This window comes from Bison bison, unplaced genomic scaffold (assembly GCF_000754665.1).
Source record: "Bison bison bison isolate TAMUID 2011002044 unplaced genomic scaffold, Bison_UMD1.0 scf7180017864040, whole genome shotgun sequence".
Classification (NCBI taxonomy): domain Eukaryota; kingdom Metazoa; phylum Chordata; class Mammalia; order Artiodactyla; family Bovidae; genus Bison; species Bison bison.
Genome location: NW_011494612.1, coordinates 5669116 through 5677043, shown reverse-complemented (window position 1 = coordinate 5677043; position 7928 = coordinate 5669116). Strand labels below are relative to the sequence as shown.

The following is a 7928-nucleotide window of genomic DNA, read 5'->3' as shown; positions in this document are numbered from 1 at the left end:
GCTTTTTGAAAAGGCAGAGGAACCAGAGATCAAATTGCCAACATCTGCTGGATCATCAAAAAAGCAAGAGAGTTCCAGAAAAACATCTATTTCTGCTTTATTGACTATGCCAAAGCCTTTGACTGTGTGGATCACAATAAACTGTGGAAAATTCTGAAAGAGATGGAAGTACCTGATCACCTGACCTGCCTCTTGAGAAATCTGTATGCAGGTCAGGAAGCAATAGTTAGAACTGGAAATGGAATAACAGACTGGTTCCAAATAGGGGAAGGAGTACGTCAAGACTGTATATCGTCACCCTGCTCATTTAACTTATATGCAGAGTACATCATGAGAAATGCTGGGCTGGATGAAACACAAGCTGGAATCAAGACTCCGGAGAGAAATATCAATAACCTCAGGTATGCAGATGACACCACCCTTATGGCAGAAAGCGAGGAAGAACTAAAGAACCTCTTGATGAAAGTGAAAGAGGAGAGTGAAAAAGTTGGCTTAAAGGTCAGCATTCAGAAAATTAAGATCATGGCATCCAGTCCCATCACTTCATGGGAAATAGATGGGGAAACAGTGGAAACAGTGGCTGACTTTATTTTTCTGGCCTCCAAAATCACTGCAGATGGTGACTGCAGCCATGAAATTAAAAGATGCTTACTCCTTGGAAGAAAAGTAATAACCAACCTAGACAGCATATTAAAAAGCAGAGACATTACTTTGCAAACAAAGGCCCATCTAGTCAAGGCTATGGTTTTTCCAGTAGTCATATATGGATGTGAGAGTTGGACTCTAAAGAAAGCTGAGCACTAAAGAATTCATGCTTTTGAACTGTGGTGTTGGAAAAGATTCTTGAAAGTCCTTGGACTACAGGGAGATCCAACCAGTCCATCCTAAAGGAAATCAGTCCTGAATATTCATTGGAAGGACTGATGCTGAAGCTAAAACTCCAATACTTTGACCACCTGATGTGAAAAACTGACTGTTTGTAAAGACCCTGATGCCTGGAAGATTGCAGGCAGGAGGAGAAGGGGATGACAGAGGATGAGATGGTTGGATGGTATCACTGACTCAATGGACATGAGTTTGAGTAAACTCCAGGAGGTGCTGATGGATAGGGAGGCTTGGTGTGCTGCAGCCCATGGGCTTGCAAAGAGTCAGACATGACTGAGCGACTGAACAGAACTGAACTATGTTAGACGTGAAAAGTAGGACACAAACTTAGGAAATGTCTTTGGGTCCCACACGCATGTGGCTTCAAAGGAAGTTCAGTTACTATAGACAATGCAAATTTCACTGGTTTTTGTCCAAACATGGATATGTAGGACTTTTAGTAAGTCTCCTCCAGATATTCTTGGAGCCTCTGATATATCTTCCTTGTCCTTGCTCTTTGGCCTTCCTGTTGATGACCATGGGTCAAAGGGATTTGAAGGTGAGGCCCCACCCCTGCCAGAGCTGAGAATGGGATCCGGGCCAAAGAAGCCACCTGCTAGACTGCTTTCCTAAGTTTGCAGATCTGGGAGAGGGGGCTTTCAAAGGATGTTGGAACCTGGCATGTGCCCCACAGAAATTTATCTCCAGGAACATGAAGTCTCTGGGTTTGTTTTTCTTTGACTCACAGAGGCAGAAGGAAGACAGCCTGCTCCATTTCTTCTTGTAACCGCTCACTGTTGCAGCCTCGGCCAGGCTGGAGCTGGCAAGAAAATGCCCTCTTCCCTCTCCTGGTGTGGCCCCTGGAAGTCATGGAAGTGTCTCTGTCTAAGGCACCCTTCTCCCCTTGCAGAGCAGCTGGTGCAGTTGAGTTCCTGACCACCAGGAGCCCTTCTGACCCATCTGATCTCCCAGAGCATATGGATTTCATATGGGGGTTGTATAGCCTCCTCTGCTCTTAGTACAAAAGTGAGGTGGAGTAGATAAGGGCCTCCCCGGTGGCGCCAGTGGTGAAGAACTCACCTGCCAGTGCAGGAGACATAAAAGATTCAAGTTCAATCCCTGGGTCAGGAAGATCCCCTGGAGGGGGGCATGGCTACCCACTCCAGTATTCTCGCCTGGAGGGTCCCCTGGACAGAGGAGCCTGACAGGCTACAGTCCATAGGGTCGCAAAGAGTCAGACATGACTGAAGCAACTTAGCACACATGTATGGAGTACATTAAAGGGTGGAAGTGAGCCCTGGACATGTGGTGGGGCCAGTAACTGAGCCATGGAGTATGGTTCAGTTCAGTTCTGTCACTCAGTCGTGTCCGAATCTTTGCGATCCCATGAACCGGGATCATACACACCAGGCCTCCCTGTCCATCACCAACTCCCGGAGTCCACCCAAACCCATGTCCATCAAGTCGGTGATGCCATCCAACCATCTCATCCTCTGTCATCCCCTTCTCCTCCTGCCCTCAATCTTTCCCAGCATCAGGGTCTTTTCAAATGAGTCAGCTCTTCGCATCAGGTGGCCAAAAGTATTGGAGTTTCAGTTTCAACATCAGTCCTTCCAATGAACACCCAGGACTGATCTCCTTTAGGACGGACTGGTTGGATCTCCTTGCAGTCCAAGGGACTCTCAAGAGTCTTCTCCAACACCACAGTTCAAAAGCATCAATTCTTCAGAGCTCAGCTTTCTTCATAGTCCAAGTCTCATATCCATACATGACCACTGGAAAAACCATAGCCTTGACTAGATAGACATTTGTTTGCAAAGTAATGTCTCTGCTTTTTAATATGCTAAGTTGGTCATAACTTTTCTTCCAAGGAGTAAGCATCTTTTAATTTCATGGCTGCAGTCACCATCTGCAGTGCTTTTGGAGCCCAGAAAAATAAAGTCTGACACTGTTTCCACTGTTTCTCCATCTATTTGCCATGGAGTGATGGGACCGGATGCCATGATCTTAGTTTTCTAAATGCTGACCTTTAAGCCAACTTTTTCACTCTCCTCTTTTACTGTCATCAAGAGTCTCTTTAGTTCTTCTACACTTTCTGCATAAGGGTGGTGTCATCTGCATATCTGAGTTTATTGATATTTCTCCCAGCAATCTTGATTCCAGCTTGTGCTTCTTCCAACCAGCACTTCTCATGAGGTACTCTGCATATAAGTTAAATAAGCAGGGTGACAATATACAGCCTTGACATACTCCTTTTCCTATTTAGAACCAGTTTGTTGTTCCATGTCCAGTTCTAACTGTTGTTTCCTGACCTGCATATAGGTTTCTCAGCAGGCAGGTCAGGTGGTCTGGTATTCCCATCTCTTTCAGTATTTTCCACAGTTTATTGTAATCCACACAGTCAAAGGCTTTGGCATAGTCAATAAAGCAGAAATAGATGTTTTTCTGGAACTCTCTTGCTTTTTCGATGATCCATATTCCATGTGTGGCTGGGCTGTGGGAAGGGGAGGAGAATGGAATGAGGTTTGAGGCAGAGAAGTTTAATCATGCTCAGTTCTGAATTTCATAAAAATAAATGCTTGAGGGACAGCTTAGTGGGTACTGGGCATTCAGAAGAAAGAGTGAAGCAATGGTGGCCTTGGGAGGAATAAAACTAGTGAAGCCATGGATGACTGAGACACCCCGCCCGCCCCAAGAGGATGCAGAGTGAAAAGTTGACAGGTGGCCTAGTGAGGGCTCGGAACCTCAAGAACAATGGTGTTGAAGGGATGGTGTGGGGATTAGGAGCCCAAGAACCACTCAGAGAGGAATATCCAGGGAATTCTGAAGGGAAGGAAATGGCATGAACAGAGGAGCTGACGCAGGACTGTGGCTTCTGCTGGGAATAATTTGGCCTATTGTGTTTTAGGCTTACAGTTTCCTGTGAGTTTCTGTCTTCGGAGTTATGATGATGTTAACCTCGCCTCCTTTCCTCCCTCTAATAAAAAAAGGAGTCAACACTGCGGTATCATAAATGATCCAGGGGTGGGAAAACATCTGACACTTTTCTACCATGTTACTACTTTGATCCAGCCTTTGATAGTCAGGGTGAGAAGAAAACAAATTTACTTTAAGCTAAAGGTTTTGAAGCTAAAGGAAATGTCAACTTTTCCCTGTTTGATGTTTCTTGCTGTGTTTTCCATATTAATCATTTCATTTTCCCCTTGGTCACGGGCTTGATTTTTTTTTTTTTTCCTTACAGTTGTCAGCTGCCTGGTCTGTCAGACAGTTTTTCCTCATGATGTAGGGACACATTAAGAGCCCAGGCTGGCAAAGCCACCGCCCAGAGTGTCTGCCACTCTGGGTGGTTATGCTCATGAACATCCAGAAAGCTCAGTGCTACTGAAGTGAATTATAGGCTTTGAAATGACTGTGTGGTTTGTATTCAGCAAAAAAATATACCCTAGATGTATTCAAAGGTTATTGGTTTGGAAGAAATTAGATGACTCTGACATGAAAAGACAGAGCCTATCTAAAGAGATACTGCCCAAATCTGTCGAATAAGTGGATTTGGATATGACCACAGGTCTGCCATATGAAATTCTATTCCATGGGAATTCAAGTTAGTAGCTTTGTGAAGGCATTTATCGCAGACTGTAAACTTTTCTTGTTTTCTTTTAACAAAGCATAGAAGCATAGAGAAAGGTGGGCTTTTTCTGTGATGGCTTATCTACTTTAATCTTCTTAAATACTTAATGTGTCCCCATGCACATAGCAGTGAAAGTAAATATACCTATTCCTTAAAACATGGTAACTTAGATGTATTGGTTGACTGCTAAAGGAGTCGGAAGAATAGAACAAACAACCCTTATATCTGCTAGTTGGTGTCTTTAGCTACAAGTATTGGAGACTCCCAGACAGTGGCTTTATTTCCCATGTAAAAGCAGCCTGCGAGTAGGCAGTTGAGAGCTGGTATGATAGCAGGAATCATTAGGTTCTCTTTAGCTCTTCAATCTGCCATCTCCAGGATGTGGCCCATGTCCAGGAGGGCTGCTGGAGCTCCAACCATCGCAGGTGGCCCTCTGTTATCGTCTGGTTTTGCATCCAACCTGGATTGAAAATATTTCGGGAAAAGAAAAGCATTTTCCAAAATGTGGATTTCCAAAAGCAAAACGTGAATTTATTACACACTGGCAACTATTTGCATAGCATTTACATCAAATTAGGTTATTATAAGTAATCTAGGGATGATTTAAATAAACTAGAGGATGTGCATAGCTTATATCCAAATACTATGCCATTTTACTTTAATTTTTGGTTGCTCTGGGTCTTCATTACTGCACGTGGCTTTCTCTAGTTGTGCTGAGTGGGGCTTGCTATTTGTAGTGGTGCATGGGCTTCTCATTGCGGTGGGTACTCTTGTTGTAGAGCACAGGCTGTAGGCTCAGGGGCTTCAGGAGTTGCAGCATGGGGTTGCAGTAGTTGTGGAGTTGAGCTTAGTTGGTCCGTGGCATGTGGGATCTTCCTGGACCAGGGATCAAAACTGTGTCCCCACAGTTGGCAGGTGGATTCTTATCACTGTACCACCAGGGAAGTCCACCGTGCCATTTTATATAAGGCAATTTAGCTTTGGCAGATACTCATGGATAGGGAGTGGTTCTGGACTCAATCCCCAAAGATACTAGGGATGACTCTATTTACATTATAGGCAGACAATGAAGAGGGAAGAAGGACTCCCTTCTTCCCTTTCAAAAGAGCCATCTCCCTTTCAAAAGAGCTGTCTCAGATTTCCAATATTCCTGCTCACCTCTCATTGGCCAGAGCTTAGGAGCATAGCCCTAAAAATAGCTGCCAGCATTGTGTTTAATTCACTCCATACCTCTAAATAATTATAAATCTCACTTTTTGAAGAATTAATTAACCCACAATCTTATGTTCTCCTGGTCATTATTGCAAGAGATTGAGAGGGAGCTTGTGCAGGATTCTTTAGTTCTTTCTGGATGACTCCCACCGAGAGGTCTTCTCTGTGTCTTCTCAACGGTAATAACTACATCACCAGGAATCAGCCAGCATTCACCCTAAAGGCAGAACTGGTAGGTTATATGGATTAGAGGTTAATCTATTTTGAATTGGTTTACTCAGTTGTGGGGCTAAGAATGCTTGAAATTCATAGGGCAAGCAGTCAAGAAGAGAGTTACTATTGGTGGGCTGGAGCAGGAGCTCAGAAACTCTGAATTCAGGGAGGGCCTAACTCCTCTTTTGAAGGGCTTTGAACTGATTCCGTCAGTTCACCTAGTATACTTTTGACTGATTAAAATCAGCTGATTAGATATGTTAATTACATCTGCACCATCCCTCCACGGTGGTCTAGGTTCGTCTTTGATTGACTACCTGGGAAAGGTGTATGTACACAGCAGCAGAGCTGCTGCCTACCTTTTCCCCAGCTCTCAGGAGTCATTATCCCTCATAGCTAACCCAACTGGAGACACGTAAGAAAGGGAATTCAGGGGAATGTAGTGCCACTAAGCCAAGCTGACACATCACCAAGCCATCATATGCTATTCCTCAGTTGTCACCTAGAGAGAGAGAGAGGGTAAAAACAAATCAGAGTTTATTTCTTGTATTCTGGCAGAAGGTAGACTGATGCGCTGATGCTTTGGCAGCTAAAATGAGAACTTGGCATTTTAATTATTTTTCTGCTTTGTTTTCCTTCTCTGTTTCTCATAGATAGTTAAAACTTTATTTTTGATGTTTTATTAGGCAAGTAAAGAGTCTTTAGGCTCATTGGAGTCATTATGAACTCATCAAAGTTAAGAGAACTTAAGATTTGCTTTTGAAACTAATGGTGAGCTGTTCAGGTTTTTCTTTTCAATTTTGTTGACATATAACTAACATAACAGTACTAAATAAGTTTAAGGTATACAGCATAACGATTTGACTCATGTATATCATGAAATGATTGCCACAATAAGTTTAGTGAACATTCATCATCTCATACAAGTAAACAATTACAGAAATAGGGAAAAAATTTGTGATGGAAACTCTTAGAATTAATCTATTAACCACTTTTATGTATTACATACAGCAGTGTTAATTGTATGTATCATGGTTGTATATTACCCTAAGATGTCCAGTTTTTTAATCTTTTGTTGAAATAATCTGCTATTCTCTTCTTTAAGTAATAGCTGTATCGAGATACAATTCACAGACCATGAAGTCCACCCTTTTACATAGTACAATTCAGTGAATCTTAGTATATTCACCAAGTTGGGCATTGATCATCACTAATTTAAGAACTCTGTATTCTTTTGTATTAAATAGTAAATATAGATGTGAATATTTTAAGACAAATGAAGAATTTGAAAAACTCAGTTCTGTTGTCTGATTTAAATTCATATGAAAGCAGAAATTGGTGACATTTGATCAAGGCAGAGATAGCAAACATTTGGTCTTAATTTTGTGAGGAGAATACACATGAGGTCTTCATTATGGGATTTTCTACCAATTTATGTATGTAATTCCCTCAGAGGTAGCACAGAATTGGGGCTTTCATTCATTTACTTAGCCAGTATTTATGGAACCTTTACTTTGTGCCAAGCTCAGTGCTGGGCACTGGCAGTCCCAGGTAAAAGGAGGCTTTCTTGGACACCTTGATGCCGGGAGGGTGGAGAGGTTGATGAGGTCATTCTCTGGCCTTTGTGGTGCCATCTTGACTGTGAGCTCAGAAGGCATGAAGCCATCTGTGCTAACATACACGTGTGTGGGCATCCACGTTATGGGAGGGAGGGAAGTGACCGTATCTGTAAAGAAGGCTTTGAGAACATATTTTGAACATTCCACGGGAGAGCAGATTTTCTTAGGGGCTGGTTTCACAGTAGCCAGAGGTCAAGTTGCTAAACTCTTCTAAGAAGTGGGCGTGTATTCTGAGAAGCGCAGTGAATGTTGCTGCAGTTAGTGAGAACCAGAGGTTTTCCTCTACAGTGGGGTTTGCATCCTCACTTCCTCTAGGGCTGTATCTGCATAGCACCTATCAGAGAGGCCCTCCCTGACTGCCACTCTCAAATAGGGCCCTCTCCTGCTCCACC

The 7928-nt window shown here is 43.0% G+C and overlaps 1 protein-coding gene across 3 annotated transcripts in view; it reads left to right on the top strand.

Annotated features, from left to right (window-relative positions):
• The window catches only part of PLD1 (phospholipase D1, phosphatidylcholine-specific), a 227294-nt gene that overhangs the window by 28299 nt on the left and 191067 nt on the right, over positions 1-7928 (top strand). The window lies entirely within an intron of this gene.